This window comes from Colobus angolensis, unplaced genomic scaffold, assembly GCF_000951035.1.
Source record: "Colobus angolensis palliatus isolate OR3802 unplaced genomic scaffold, Cang.pa_1.0 Scaffold136, whole genome shotgun sequence".
Classification (NCBI taxonomy): domain Eukaryota; kingdom Metazoa; phylum Chordata; class Mammalia; order Primates; family Cercopithecidae; genus Colobus; species Colobus angolensis.
The window spans coordinates 3,460,744-3,475,278 of NW_012114444.1; positions in this window are offsets into that span (position 1 = coordinate 3,460,744).

The following is a 14,535-nucleotide window of genomic DNA, read 5'->3' on the forward strand; positions in this document are numbered from 1 at the left end:
AAAAAAAACTAAGGCATAAGAAATAATTAAAAGCTGCCCAGTGCTGAAATGGGCATTTCTCTAGAAGAACATTTCTAGAAGAGCATTTCTCTCTAGAAGAGCATTTCTATTTCTCAGCATCTCCACATTGGCTACTTTCATTGTGGACCAGAAAATTCTCTGTTGTGGGGGTTGTCCTGTGCACTGTAAGGTGTATAGCAGCGTCCTAGGCCTCCACCCATTCTTCTCCAGCTGTGACAACCAGACATGGTTCCAGGTGTTTCCAGGTATCCCCTGCGTGGAGGGGCAAGACCTCCTCTGGTCGAGTCACGAGTCACAGACTCGCCAAATGCCTACATTTGTGACTCTACCGTGTGGACCAGCACAGCTTCACCCCCGGGCCAGCGTGGAAAACCCTCCAGTACTCCTCAAATCGTGAGCTTCTTTCCTTTCTGTTTGTTCTTTCTGTTTCTAGGACGGAAAAGAACGTTTCTAGGACAAAGCCAGTGTCTTTGTCTCAGGGAAGTACACAGATTTTTTCCCCCCCGAATCATTAGTTCATCATTTTTTAAAACTTCAATCCACCCATCTTGGAAGGACGGGGAATGTGGAGTAGGCTCGAGGAAGGGAAGCATTTCTGGGCATTCTCTTCTCTTCCTTTTTGAGGCTCAGATTGTTGGTGAGTTTTGGAGACAAGTGTTAAAAAGAGAGGAGGAGCCTCTCTGCTATCATCCTTGCCTTTGTTTCAAGCACAGTTTCATTATGTTCTCCATTCAGTTAGTTTGATGGGAACAGAGGGAACAACCTCCTTCCATACAGCCTCATTCCGAAGATGCATTTTGTTTCCAGGAGTGGAGGAATTCTGACTAACTTAGAGCTTTTAACTTCAGAACGACCCTGGCACACAGCTTGGGCTACTCAATTCTGGCTGGATCACTGGAGACTCTAAATGGTCCTTTAGAAGCACAGTATTTAGTGTGTCTATCAATTTCTTAATATTCTGAGATGCGGAGTGCCTATCACTGCTTATTACTGAAATCAGCTCTGCCCGCGTGCGTGTGTCACCAGCCACCCACGTGGCGAATCAGTGACTGACCTGCAGTCTCCGTGCGGCTGGGTGTCTGGCTTTTCTTTCTCTGCTGCCTTAGGAGGTCTTGATAAAATACCAACAAGCAGCAAGGGAGAGCCCTGATCGTACATGAAAACAGCATCCAGTCAAAGAGTGCGGAGACAGCAGCCTTTGAAAACAAAACGAGAAAGATAAATAAGGGTACAAATCTCCTAAAGCAATAAAGAAAACTTTGACATTTTAGAGCCAATATGGTATCAGAAATAGATTTTTTATCTCTATTTTTCATTTGCCCTTTAGTCTATAGATCACAATTCAGGAAAGCAAATAAAGGGATTGATGTTACGGGATGTGTATTTTACCCGTGATGGAGACATCATGGTAAAGCCTTCTCTTATATGTCGGTAAATAGAAGAAGGCTATTGCAAGAGGTAATCAAAGAACTAAGAAATATAATCGCCATTGAAGAAACAGACTGCTACTCTGGGCATTCTCTCAGGAAAGGAATAGATACCAGGGCAGACGAAATCATGTTTTCTCTCCCTGGTTTGTTATGGCTCTTGCTGACATAAATAGAAACCCAGCGCTTGTGTGTCCATGGGCTCCAGCGCTGCACAAATCACACAGCACAGCGTGGTTTCTGCTCTGCTCCAGTATGACACAAGCACCTGGTTCTGGGGCTCGAAGCTGAACTGCCTCTCCTGCTTGTGGAGGGCCTGGGGACTGCCAAGGCTGGTGGCTGGGGAGGGGACAGGTCTGTACTGAGACCCAGGGAAGCAGAGCAGGTGGAGGGTGTGGGGTGACACAGGTGGGCGTGAATAGGTGGCGACCTACTTACTGAAATGAATCCATCTTGTGCAACCTTAGCAGGAGGCCCCTCCCTGACATCACCCCAGTTTGGCCGCCATGTCCCTGGCTTCTAGAACGCTTCTCAGATATTAGACCTGGGTCTCCTCCCACCCACGACGGTCTGGACACATCAGTAGCTGCATTTTGGTTGGTTTCCTGTCACCCACAATTTCCCTCACTGTACCCCCTCCTTGCATTACTCTCCCTGGAGCAGCTCAAAATATTATATATAATATTATATATATATTATATGTTGCTATAATATATTCATCCTGATTTCTATAATCCCTTTGGGGGTTGAATTCTTAGAGACGTGGCACCTGGTGTCTGAATCTCGTAGCCTCTCGTGGGAAGAGGCGTGCCTATAAATAAACCTCAGGGAGACGCCAGCAGCCTTGCTCGTACAGCAAGCACTGAGGTGCTAGGCGCCTGGGCTTTCCCTTCCCTTTTCCTGAAATACAGACTGGCTTCTCTTTGGATATTGGCATCCAGCCTTCTGGCAAACTGGGATTCAGAATGGCAGAATATAGACACCGAGAATCTAGCATCAATAAGAGACCGATACAGGGGACAGCTCAAGCTAAAGGAGGTTCGTCATGCAGAAAGAGCTTGCTTCTCACCAAGCGCAGTAGCCAAGGTTTGAAATGCAGCCTCTGAACCCTTACCCAGTGGTTTCTCCTCTGCTCCCGTGGTGGTCTGGGCAATGCCAGCTTGTGCTATTGGGTGGAGGATGTGGTGATTTTGCTGCAGCTTTTCTCAATCTCAATATGTTTTGCAAAAGTAAAGGATGGCATAATTTATCACAGTTGAACATGCGCTTTGTTCAATGACAGGGTAATTAGACATTCTTTCAGCAGACACATTAAATATATACTTATGCATTAAAGCGCTGCATCTCAGATCAACTCTGTTGATTTATTCTTTATGCTTGGATCTTTGCCTGCTGATAGCCATATAAAACTAAACTTCCATGCCAAAAGATAACAGTGACAGGAGAGAAGAAATGGCTTCCATATGTTAATGAAGTCAAGTTCAGGGAAGTGGGGGGGCGGTTGGTTTATGGGGGATGGAGACACACACACAAGTGCACACGTGCACGCACACACAGGTACACATAGATACACACGCATAGCCCTTGTGAACAGGCTGGAGCTTGGTTCTTTTCTCCCTACCTCCGTAAACATTAATTATGCAGCAATCAAAATAATTTTGCATGCATAATGCTGACCTCATTCACTAGAGGGCAACAAAGCCCCAGCTTCAGGAACTTCACCTTCTGCTTCCAGTGACAGGAAGCGTTTAATAAGGTGCCACATCGATTTTCTAATGAATACCCTATTAATTTTACATAAGTGTGAAGTTATATTTGGAAATCCAGTTATGCTCCTGAATAGACGTGATCTGGCCTTCACAACCTGTGGTGAGTAACTGTTTCCTGTTCCTGTCACTGCTCTGGTGGGTCTGGTGGGGCAAAGCCATGTTTCCCTTTGGGGATACATTCTTTTTTTATTTATTTATTTTGAGATGGAGTCTCACTCTGTCACCCAGGCTGGAATGCAGTGGTGAAATCTCGGCTCACTGCAACCTCCACTCCCAGGTTCAAGTGATTCTCCTGCTTCAGCCTCCTGAGTAGCAGGGACTACAGGTGCGAGCCACCACACCTGGCTAACTTTTGTATTTTTAGTAGAGATGGGGTTTCGCTATGTTGGCTAGGCTGGTCTCGAACTCCTGACCTTAGGTGATCCACCCGCCTCGGCCTCTCAAAGTGCTGGGATTACAGATGGGGGTAGATTCTTATAAGAGTTACACTTAAAATCCACCCATGAGCTGCCTACTCCAGAAAGGAATTGTCACTACTGCACATCAAAAATACATGTACTCACCCGCAGATCCTGGCACCTCCTGCTTTTTGACATGGGACTGAATGCATCTCTCCGTTCATGGACAAAGCTTTCTCTTTGAGCATGTGCCTGGCTTTCTGCTGCCTTCTTCTCTGCCATCCTCCTAGGGAGGGATTTTGGGGTAGGAGCCGCCGTTTCTGGGAAAGCCATCCTTTCCAGGAATCATTCTTGGGGTCTCTTTTCAGAAGACTTGAAACTTAATTGCAAGGAGTAGAGTTAATTTTCATCTCTGCCCAAAAACCCTGAGGATAATTCATCACCACCAGAACTTGTATAAGCGACGCTAATTTAAATTTTTAAAAGATCAATTAATTTAACCAAAGAGGCTACTGGATCCTCTTTCCAACTTAGGAGAAAGAAGTTTCTACTGCCGCCATGCTGTGCGGAGGAGGGAGGAAAATTAAAAACCCTGAGAAATTGATTACACAGATTCAGCCAATTGGAAGCTCATTACATGAATCTGCCTTTTGTTCTTAAACATGCTCAAAATATTAGGAGTTAGAGAAACGAAACCAAGCTTCTCGTTTTGAGAGTCTCGTACCAATTGTTGCATATGAGAAGAGCAAGTTGAATTTCTCCTATTAGGAACACTTCAGGCCAAGATGAATCAGGAGGGACTGGGTTTCCTTTGGAGGCCGAGCTTGACAATTTGCAAACAGCCTTACTCGGCATTTCTAGTTCCAGAAATAGCCACGGACTTTTTTTTTTGAAGCGAGGTCTTCGAAATAGGTGCTCATCTCTCTAGCACAGCTTCATTTCCCCTGAGAGGCGGAGGGATGGGTGTGTATTGGAGGAGGCAGGTGAAGACATGCAATTTTAAGACACACATATGCAATATACAAACATGCAATATACAAAAGACATACACATATACAAATATAATTTTTCATTATTCAACTGACAACCCTTAGGGAGAAGGGGGCCAGAGAACATTCAGGGAAATATCTGCAGAGCACGGAGGGCTGTTTTCAACGTGAGCTTGTGTCCGTGTGTTCAGGGTCCTTAGTCACTGGGCTTCGTGGGGCTGAAAAAGCCCCTGAAGAGGCCCCTTGGTGCCTTTCACCTTCGCCTTCTCTCTCCATAGGAAACCACCACCGAGGGTTGGCCCAGATAGGAGTCGCGTGGCACGGCGCCTCTCCCTTCAATCCGCCGGGCAACGACGTGGCCCATCGGTGCTGAAGTTTTTAACAATTTCCTTTGAAATGTAACTCATTATACAAAAGCAGAACTAAATAAAAAATACTCCGGAGAGGGAACAGATTGTTAGCTATAGATTAGAAGCGCAGCCTAATCCTTCACAAGCATTAAATATTTAACATCATCGCACCACAGGTGCCAAGAAGATGTCAGCATTGTTTAATTAGACTTAATTAAACATAAGGAAAAATCTAATACTAATGCAGGTCGAGTTTTTTAATCGATTTCAAAACCTCCCCCTTTGCAGTCCCCATGCATTCTCCGTATTTCATCTCATCCTCTTACTAACCACAACAGTACCGGGTAGGAGTTGAGAAGCTGGTTCACGAAAAGAGTGAGAAGAAGGAGGCGCTACCTGTGAGCAACTGGACTGTATGAATGGACTGAGGCAAAACCAGTTTTGCAGAGTAAAGAAATTGCATGGGCTGGGCACGGTGGCTCACTCGTGCAGTTCTCTTTGGCTGCTGTAACAAATGATCACAACTTAGTGGCTTAAAACAGTGTAAGTAGGCCAGGCACAGTGGCTCACGCCTGTAATCCCAGCCCTTTGGGAGGCTGAGGCAGGTGGATGACCTGAGGTCAGGTGTTCAAGACCAGCCTGGACAACATGGTAAAAACCTGTCTCTACTAAAAATACAAAAAGTTGGCTGGGTGTGGTGGCACACGCCTGTTATCTCAGCTACTTGGGAAGCTGAAGCAGGAGAATTGCTTGAACCCGGGAGGCAGAGGTTGCAGTGAATTGAGATCATGCCATTGCACTCCAGCCTGGGCAACAAGAGTGAGACTCTGTCTCAAAAAAAAAAAAAAAAAAAAAAAAGAAATTGCATGAATGCTTGGACACTCCAGCATCTATACTGTGGGTATATGACTTCTATTTGCCATGCAGCTCATTACGGATCCGAGATCTTCTAGTTGGGACTGGCTGCACTGAAACTTTAATCTGTCTGCTATTTGTATATATACATGCATGTGCACACCTGCAGATACATGGAAAAGGTAGCATTCAAACAGTAGGATTCCACACCAGAATGCTAACCAAAGGTATGATCAATCACATTTGGACCCATGTTTCCAACACTAACTTGAACAGCTGTGAAAGGGCAGGCAAACACATTTGCCGCACATTAGAAAAGTTTGAACGTTACATATTTATCACTGAAATAATGTTCTTTCTTGATGCAGTGCTGGAGTCTGTGATATTGCTATTTCAATTTCCTACATGCTATGTCTCTAAAATGAAGAAAAAAAACCACAGAACCTGAGAAAACAAGATGTAGTCATGAGAAACACAGTATTTAATGCCAGCTTTCAAAAACCTTTTGCCTCTGTGTGTGATTGTGCAAATGTACACTTCTCGTATGAATGTATCTGGCAACAAGAATGTTGACTGCTGTGTCATGTCACTGACACGGAGGTTTGCCCTGCATCTTGTCCAACAAGATCACACCATCGGTGCTGGCATTCAACTTTGACAAGTTTATCTTAAGAAAATAACCACAGATGTGGCCAAAGGTTTAACTAGACAGATGTTCACTGCAGTGTTGTTTAAAATAGAATATGTTAGAAACAACCTAAATGCTTCAACTGTATGCAGAAGCCTTTAAAAAATTAGATTGTAGAAAACCAATGACATTAATGACAAGAAGAAAGAGTGAAGTTGGACCAGCTGGTGGAGTGGCTGCTTGGCTCCAAAGCACCTGGATGCCTTACTGTTCCTGGAATCCCAAATAGACAGCAGGCAGGGGTCTGAGCTCTGCAGAGGGAGGCGAGGCCACAGGGGAAGGCAAGCTGTATTAGTCCATTTTCACGCTGCTGATAAAGACATACCCCAGACTGGAAAATTTATTTAAAAAATGTTGAACGGACTCACAGTTCCACTTTGCTGGGGAGGCCTCACAGTCATGGCAGAGGGCAAAAGGCACATTTTACGTGGCAGCAGGCAAGAGACAGAATGAGAACCAAGTCAAAGGGGAATCCTCTCATAAAACCATCAGATCTCATGAGACTTATTCACTATAGAGGAAACCGCCCCCATGATTCAATTATCTCCCACACAGTCCCTCCCATGACATGTGGGGATTGCGGGAGCTACAATTCAAGATGAGATGTGGGTGGCGATACAGCCAAACCGTATCACAAGCCAACTCCCTGCCTGGTGGACAGAGCCGGGGCCACCCTGGAGGAAAGCCATGAGGGGCGTCTAAGGATATGATTTCCTGTGGAATGAACGAAGGCACAGGGTCAGGCAGAGTCACTGGGGCAGCTGCAGCGAGGGTGGAAGCCCAATGTCAAAGGGCAGTTGTCTGGTGGCAGGGGACGGAAGACCCTGTAGGGGAAGCTCTGGGAGGAAAGCCAGAAACAAACGTCTGGGTGCCACGCAGGTCATGCTGTGAGCAGGCTTTGGCTGTGCCTTTCTTCCCTGGCTTGTCTGTGTCAGTCTGGCTTTCCAGCATTCAGTGGATTCTGTGAGCTAAGAGATGCCTTTGATAAGGCACCTATATTAGCTCTCTTTGGCTGCTGTAACAAATGATCACAACTTAGTGGCTTAAAACAACGTAAGTGGGCTGGGCACAGTGACTCAAGCCTGTAATCCCAGCACTTTGGGAGGCTGAGGCAGGTGGATCACTTGAGGCCAGGAGTTTGAGACTAGCCTGGCCAACATGGTGAAACACCATCCCCACTAAAAATACAAAAATTAGCTGAGTGTGATGGTACGTGTCTGTAATCCCAGCTACTCAGGAGGCTGAGGCACAAGAATCACTTGAACCCGGGAGGCAGGTTGCAGGGAGCTGAGATGGCACCACTGCACTCCAGCCTGGGCAACAGAGTGAGACTCTGTCTCAAAACACACACACACACACACACATACACACACACACACATGCACATGTGGATTATCTTACAGTTCTGGAGGTCAGAAGTCCAGGCTGGATTTAGGGGCTACCATCAAGGTATCTGCGAACCTGGCTTCTTCTGGAGGCTGGAAGATAATCCCTTCCTTGGTGGTTTCTAACTTCAAGAGCTGGCTCATAGTTCCATGTCACTCCTACCTCTGCTTCCGTTTTCTAACTCTGACCCCTGCTTCCCTCTTATCAGGCCCATTCTGATTACATCCAGGCCTGTGATTATCCAGGATTATCTCCCATTGCAACACCATTAACTTAAATCACACCTGTGGAATCCCTTTTACCAGGTAAAGTGACATATTCACCAGTGCTGAGGATTAGGACATGGACAGCTTTAGGGAGCAATTGTTTTGTCTTCCACAATCACTCTTCTGCTTAAGTCAGCCAGAGGTTGTGTTTGTTTTTTGGAACCAAGTATCCTGAAGACAGCAGGCTTCTGTGTATGAAAAGGTCCCCTTTGTTGGAACCGGGGGAGGGGCATGAATGCTGTCTATGCATGTCTATGTACATTCTACACATTACCATGTACATTCTACACATTACCACGGGGAAAAGGATGGAAAGTACGCATGCCCGCATGGTAATGTGGTTCTTTCTTTCTTCTTTGGTTTTTTGTTTTTTTGAGACAGAGTCTCGCTCTGTCACGCAGGCTGGAGTACAGTGGCGCGATCTCGTCTCACTGCAACCTCCACCTCCCGGGTTTAAGCTATTCTCCTGCCTTAGCTTCTCGAGTAGCTGGGACTACAGATGCCTGCCACCACACCCAGCTAATTTTGTATTTTTAGTAGAGACAAGGTTTCACCATGTTGGGCAGGATGGTCTTGACCTCTGGACCTTGTGATCCACCTGCCTCGGCCCCCCAGAGTGCTGGGATTACAGGCGTGAGCCACCATACCCAGTCTAATACGCTTATTTCATAGTGGGGCGATTATGAGTGGCAATTTTCCCTGGTTCGTTTACCTCTGTTTTACACATTTTCTACTTTTGTGTTACTTTTTGCAGTTTGTATTTTTGTATTGTAAGTTAAAGAATCTTATCAATCACAATGTAAGTGTAAATGCAGGAATAAACTGTTAGTTTGCTAAAGGAAACCAACCAGTCTGGCTGCGAATATGACATTCATCTTTGGAAAATGGTCTTGAACTTTACGCCTAGCGCATTACCAAAAGTCAAAAAGATCTTCCTGTTCACAATCTTGTGAAGATGATTTTTCTTACACTGCCAATGTCCCTGAGTTATTGGCAAAAACGCCAGAAATTATGATTCTCTCCAAGAGCTCAGAGGGTTGTTTTTTTGGGAAATAAGCTTTTCTCTAACAGGGATTCTCAACCCAGGTGTAGAAAGTGCTCACCAGAACTTTCTGGCTGAACAATGACAGAGATGCAGGGGTCCCAGGCCCCTCCGGCCCCACTGACTCGGGAGTAAAGACCCGGACACTATGTTTTAGAAACATTTGCAAGGTGAGTCTGCTGCAGACATCCTGTTATCCATCTTGGGAATTTGGAAACTGACTCTCTAGTCTTTAGAAATCATGCGTCTATTTGTTACTGGAGCACCCACCCAGCGGAAGACACGTCTGCCAAGTGCTGTGGGACTGGCATGAAAACAGCACCTGTGCCTGGGTGTGCTGCTGCGGACTGTCCAGAGCCGTAGTCACTGGAGAGTCTTCCCATTACGCACAGCACCCGGCTGCTCTCTCCCGGGAGGCAGGACCCCAGAGTAAGCTTACAGCAGAAATGGAGAGAACAAGAAGGGGTCTATACTTAACGTTTTAGGTTCAAACAGACCTTGGAAACCAAGGTACAGCTCACAGGCTGGGCCAGAAAAGCCTCTTGAATCCGAGAATAGAAGCTCTGGATTGACAGACAGGCAAAGAAAAATGCATGATCAGTTGTTAAAACTAGTTTTCCCCATTTGCCCAGACCAGACAAAAGCTTCGAATGCTTGGGGATGGGAAAGAGTCTGAGAGCAAAGCAATGTGGCTGCTGCAGTCTCCTACCAGGCGGTCCTGAACCTTCCACCCTGTGGTGAACCCCAAGGGAAGGCACGGCAGTTAGGGGATTGACAGTGGAGGATGGGGTCCAGCTCCCCAGCTGGGGCCCTGGGGTGTAGAAAAGCTCCGTCAAGCTGCTCTCGGCCGCAGGGGTGCCAAGGCAGAGAGGATGTGTGGGGCAGCCTCTGGAACCCCCTTCATCTCCAGAGCGGGGGAGAAAGGCATGGAGTGTATGGAGGACCCTATCCCATGACCGTCAGAAGTGTACACGTAACTGAGATGGGGCCAGAGCCCAGTGGTGAGGACCAGGAGAACACACGGTCAGTTGAGGCTGACAATCAGAGGAGGCAGGCCCATGCTTAGCTGGGTGAGCAAGAGGTTGTCCTTGTCCCTGGTCCTGCCTGCAGCCAGGACCAGATCCTGGCAGACACAAGGACACCCTCTTGTGCTGACGTGGATGATATCAGTTCCTCTGCCCATCAGACCTGTCATATTCAATACCTTGAAAGCTAGACTCAGCTCTAGGTTAAAACTGGGAAGGACAACCCTGAACTGCTTAGAAAACCCTGTGTGGCTGAGGCATCCGTTTAGTTGGGATTTAAATTCTCCAGGGGATTTCAGTGTGGGGGAGAGCAGTCATTGCCACTTGGTTCCCATTACTGTGTCATTTATTAAACTTACGGAAATAAACCAAGTTCTCTTGCTATTTAGTAATTCAAATTCACTTTTACATTTTACACACTTTCAAAATTAAACAAAACACAAACTCATGCAATCCCCCCCCACCCCAAACCTTATCAGGGCATCACCCTCTAACCTGGCTCAGAGTATGACCTTCGGAATCTGTTCCTTTTCCTCCTCCTTGCTCCTGGGGTTTCAGCCTCACTTACCCCACAGGACAGCCAAGAGCCTGGAGTCTGTGTTGTCACCACGAGGTCCTTGGGTGAAGTACTGTCGTCCTTCCCAAGGTGACTGCAACCCACCCTGACCTCTGCTAGACTGGATGTCCTCGCTGGTGGGTCACTCCAGTGGGCCTCTTCATCCCCTGCTTCTTGCTGGAATGTCCCATGGGCCTAGTCAATCATATGCATTTCCTTTCTTGCAGTGCCATGTTTTCTGCTAAGAACCATTATGCCTTCCAGTTCTATTTTGACAGCTTTACATGACTTAAAATAACTTTTTATCCCATATAGCTATCAGTTTGGCCTTTTAGGCCTAAGTCTGAGATCCGATGTTGTGGAATCTCTCCTCTATTTTCCGGGGTTCCACCAGCCATTAGGATTGCCTGTTTTGATGCAACTTTTAGAAACAAAGCTCCCTCCCTCCCGTACCTGGGTTGGAGTGTTGGGGCAGATGCCCCGAGGGTGGTTATCTTTTACTGAGTACCTTTCGTGAAGGAGGCTCTGGGTACAGCGTTTTATGTACCTATCCTGAGCTCTCACATGCACCCTGCCACATGGGAATCCACACGTTTTGGGTGTCCCTACTTTAAAGATGAAAAACTAAGGCCATTCAGCTCAGCACGTGAATGGTGAATTCAAGACCAGAGCTCATGTCTGTCTGACGGGGTATGATCCGGGACCTGGGCTGTCCCGTCTGTCATCTCTACCTCGTCTTTGACCCGCTGTTATCTGGGAGTCTGCTCTCCCCCTCTCCTCTCCTGTCACACCTGTGCTTTCTCCCCATCCTGCCCATACCCAGTCCGATTCCTCTCGTCTCCTTGATCACCATCCTGTCAATACTGTGTAGATACCACCTCCAATTATGCCTACATTGTCAGATTACCAACTTTATGACACAATTTTCCTCTCCGAAATCCTTCTAGGGCTCCTCCCTAACTATAGGATAAAGTCCTAACACCTACTATTGGATGCAGATATTCCAGAACTGAATCTTGCCCAAATTCACCGGAATCAGCTTCCATAATTCATCTTGTGAACACTCAGCTCCATCCCAGTGGAATCCACTCTCTGCCCAGAAGAAAACACACTTGCTCTCATCTCAAAGCCTTTCCTCATTGTGTTATCCTTCTCGAGACACTTTTCTTTCTGTTTTCCCTCCAGCTATGTCTGTTATGACTGGTCCAGGTCATTTCCCCTCCCAGGCAGCCTTTCCTTTCTTCTCTCGTCAATACCAGCTGCCTCTTCTTTGACCTCCTGCCCCTGGTGGGTTTTCTCTGAACCACTTACTTGCACGTCATCTCCTCCTCTGAAGTCTTACCTGTTTCCAGGGAGAATCTGTTCTTCCTATTGGGTTGCAAGTTCCTGTAGGGTGAGACTAATTTACATAATTGTGTCTCCTCCTCACCCAGGTTCTAAGCATGGTGCCTTGAAATACAGCAATTGACGAATATTTGTGGGGTGAACAAACACATCTGCAATGGAGCAAAAGCCATCGCATTGGTGCCAGTTGTAGTTCACGGGACTAGGTCCCAAGAGAAACAGAGTTAGTCAAAATAAGCTAAGCAGGGAGGTGTACAATAAAATATAAAACAACAATATATGTCAAAGTAGCAGGGTGCACTCCAGCTTTCACTTTTCTTTCCCTTTGCCATAAGCCCATAACTGCGCCCAAAGATAGTCACATCCTAATGTCTGGAAATTATGAATATTTTCATTTTTAGGGCAGAAGGGATTTTGCAGATGTAATTAAGTTAAGGACTCTGGGGGAGATTATCCCGGATTATCTGGGTGGGCACAATGATGTAATGACAAGTGTTGTCGGAAGGGGGAGGCGGGAGGGTCATTCGCAGTAGTAAGCCCTGTGATCATGGAAACAGAAAGTTGTAATGAAACGAGGAAGGGGCTGTGAGCCACAGAATACAGGGAGCCCTTGAAGCTGGAAAGGGCAAGAAAATGAAATCTCCTCCAGAGTCTCCAGCAGAAACCAGCCCTTGATTTTAGTCCAGTGAAACCGGTTTCAAATTTATGGCCTCCAAAACTATGAGAGAGTAAGTCTTGTTGTTTAAGGGCCACTGAGTTGGCGATGGTTTGTTACAGCAGCAACAGGAAATCATGTGCCTTGAACTCACAACATGCTCTTTTCCTGGAAGTCTGCCTAGACTGTTGCCTTTGGTGGGTGTCCTTATCTTTTTGAATGTGATGGCTGCAAAAGGTAACCTGTAAGTGAATAATGCAGAGAAAAATGTCACTCATGAGGATTCTGGAACCTTGGACTCTAGCTCTGCTTCTACAGTCTGCAAGCTGAGTAGCTTCTATGGTCTGAATATGTCCCTACAGCTCATATGTTGAGACTTCATCACCAAAGTGATAGCATTAAGAGGTGGGACCTTTAGCCTGTGCTTAAGTCATGAGGGTGAAGCCTTTATAAATGAGATTCGGGCTCCTATAATAGGGCTTGAGCGAGTATGTTCTTTCTTTTCCTGGCAAGTGAGAATATAGCATTCATCCCCATTTGCCCTTCTGCCTCTGCCATGTGAGGGCACAGCATTCCTCCCCTCCAGACGATACAGCAACAAGGCACCATCTTCACAGCAGAGAGCAGCTATCATCAGATGCTGGTCCTACCAGCACCTTGATCGTGGACTTCCCAGCCTCCAGAACTATGAGAAAATGAATTTATGTTCTTTAAAAAGTACTCAGTGTCAAGTATTTTGTTATTAAAGTAGCACAAATAGGCTAGGACAGAGAAGTTGTTACAACAAACACCTGAAAATGTGGAAGTGGCTTTGGAACTGGATAATGCATACAGGCTGGAACAGTTTTGAGGTTTATGCCAGAAAAAGCCTGAATTGCTGTGAATGGACTGTCAAGGGACACCTGGTGAGGGCTTGAAAGAGGAAAGCTGTAGGGAAAGTCTGAATCCTCTTAGAGATTACTTAAGTGATTGTGACCAGAATGTTGATAGGAATATGGATGGTAAAGGTAATTCTGATGAGGCCTGAGACAGAAATGAGGGATACTAGAGGAAAGGCAATCCTTGTTATAAAATGGCAAAGTGTGAAATGTATCTCTGTCCTAGTGCTTTGACAAAGGCAGAACTTGTGAATAATGAACTAGGATATTTGGTGGAAGAAATCTCTAAGCAAAGTGTTGAAGGTGCTGCATGGCTTCTCTTGACAGCTTATCACAAAATGTGAGAAAAGAGAACAATTTAAAGATAGAATTTATAATTAAAAGAGAGCTACAACTTAAAGATTTGGAAAATTCTTAGCCTGGCCCATTTTGTAAAAGCATGTTCGGGAGAGAATATCAAGTGTGTGTCCAAGTGAACATTTAAGAGGAGATTACTATGGATAGAAAGAAGCCATATGCTATTGATCTAGACAGTGGAAGAATGACCAACACTTCAGATATCTCCAAGGCTGCCATGTCCATCAGAGGCCCTCAGAGTGACTGCCTTGAGGGAAAGATGATTTCAAGGGAAGGCCCAGGACACTTGTGGGACCTCAGAGCTCACTGCTCTAGGCCACCTCAAGTGTCTGCCCACTATATTGTGACATAGCACTCCTTGGCTACCCCAGGTGCAGCTCCAGCCACCATTCCAGCCACCATTAATGCAATCAATAAACATGTAGTGGCATCCACGTGGTGCTAATTCTGCAGACTTTCAGGGCGCAAGAGCTCTGGGGGCACGGCTGCCTCCACCCAAATTTCAAAGGATGCCTCATACAACCTTGGG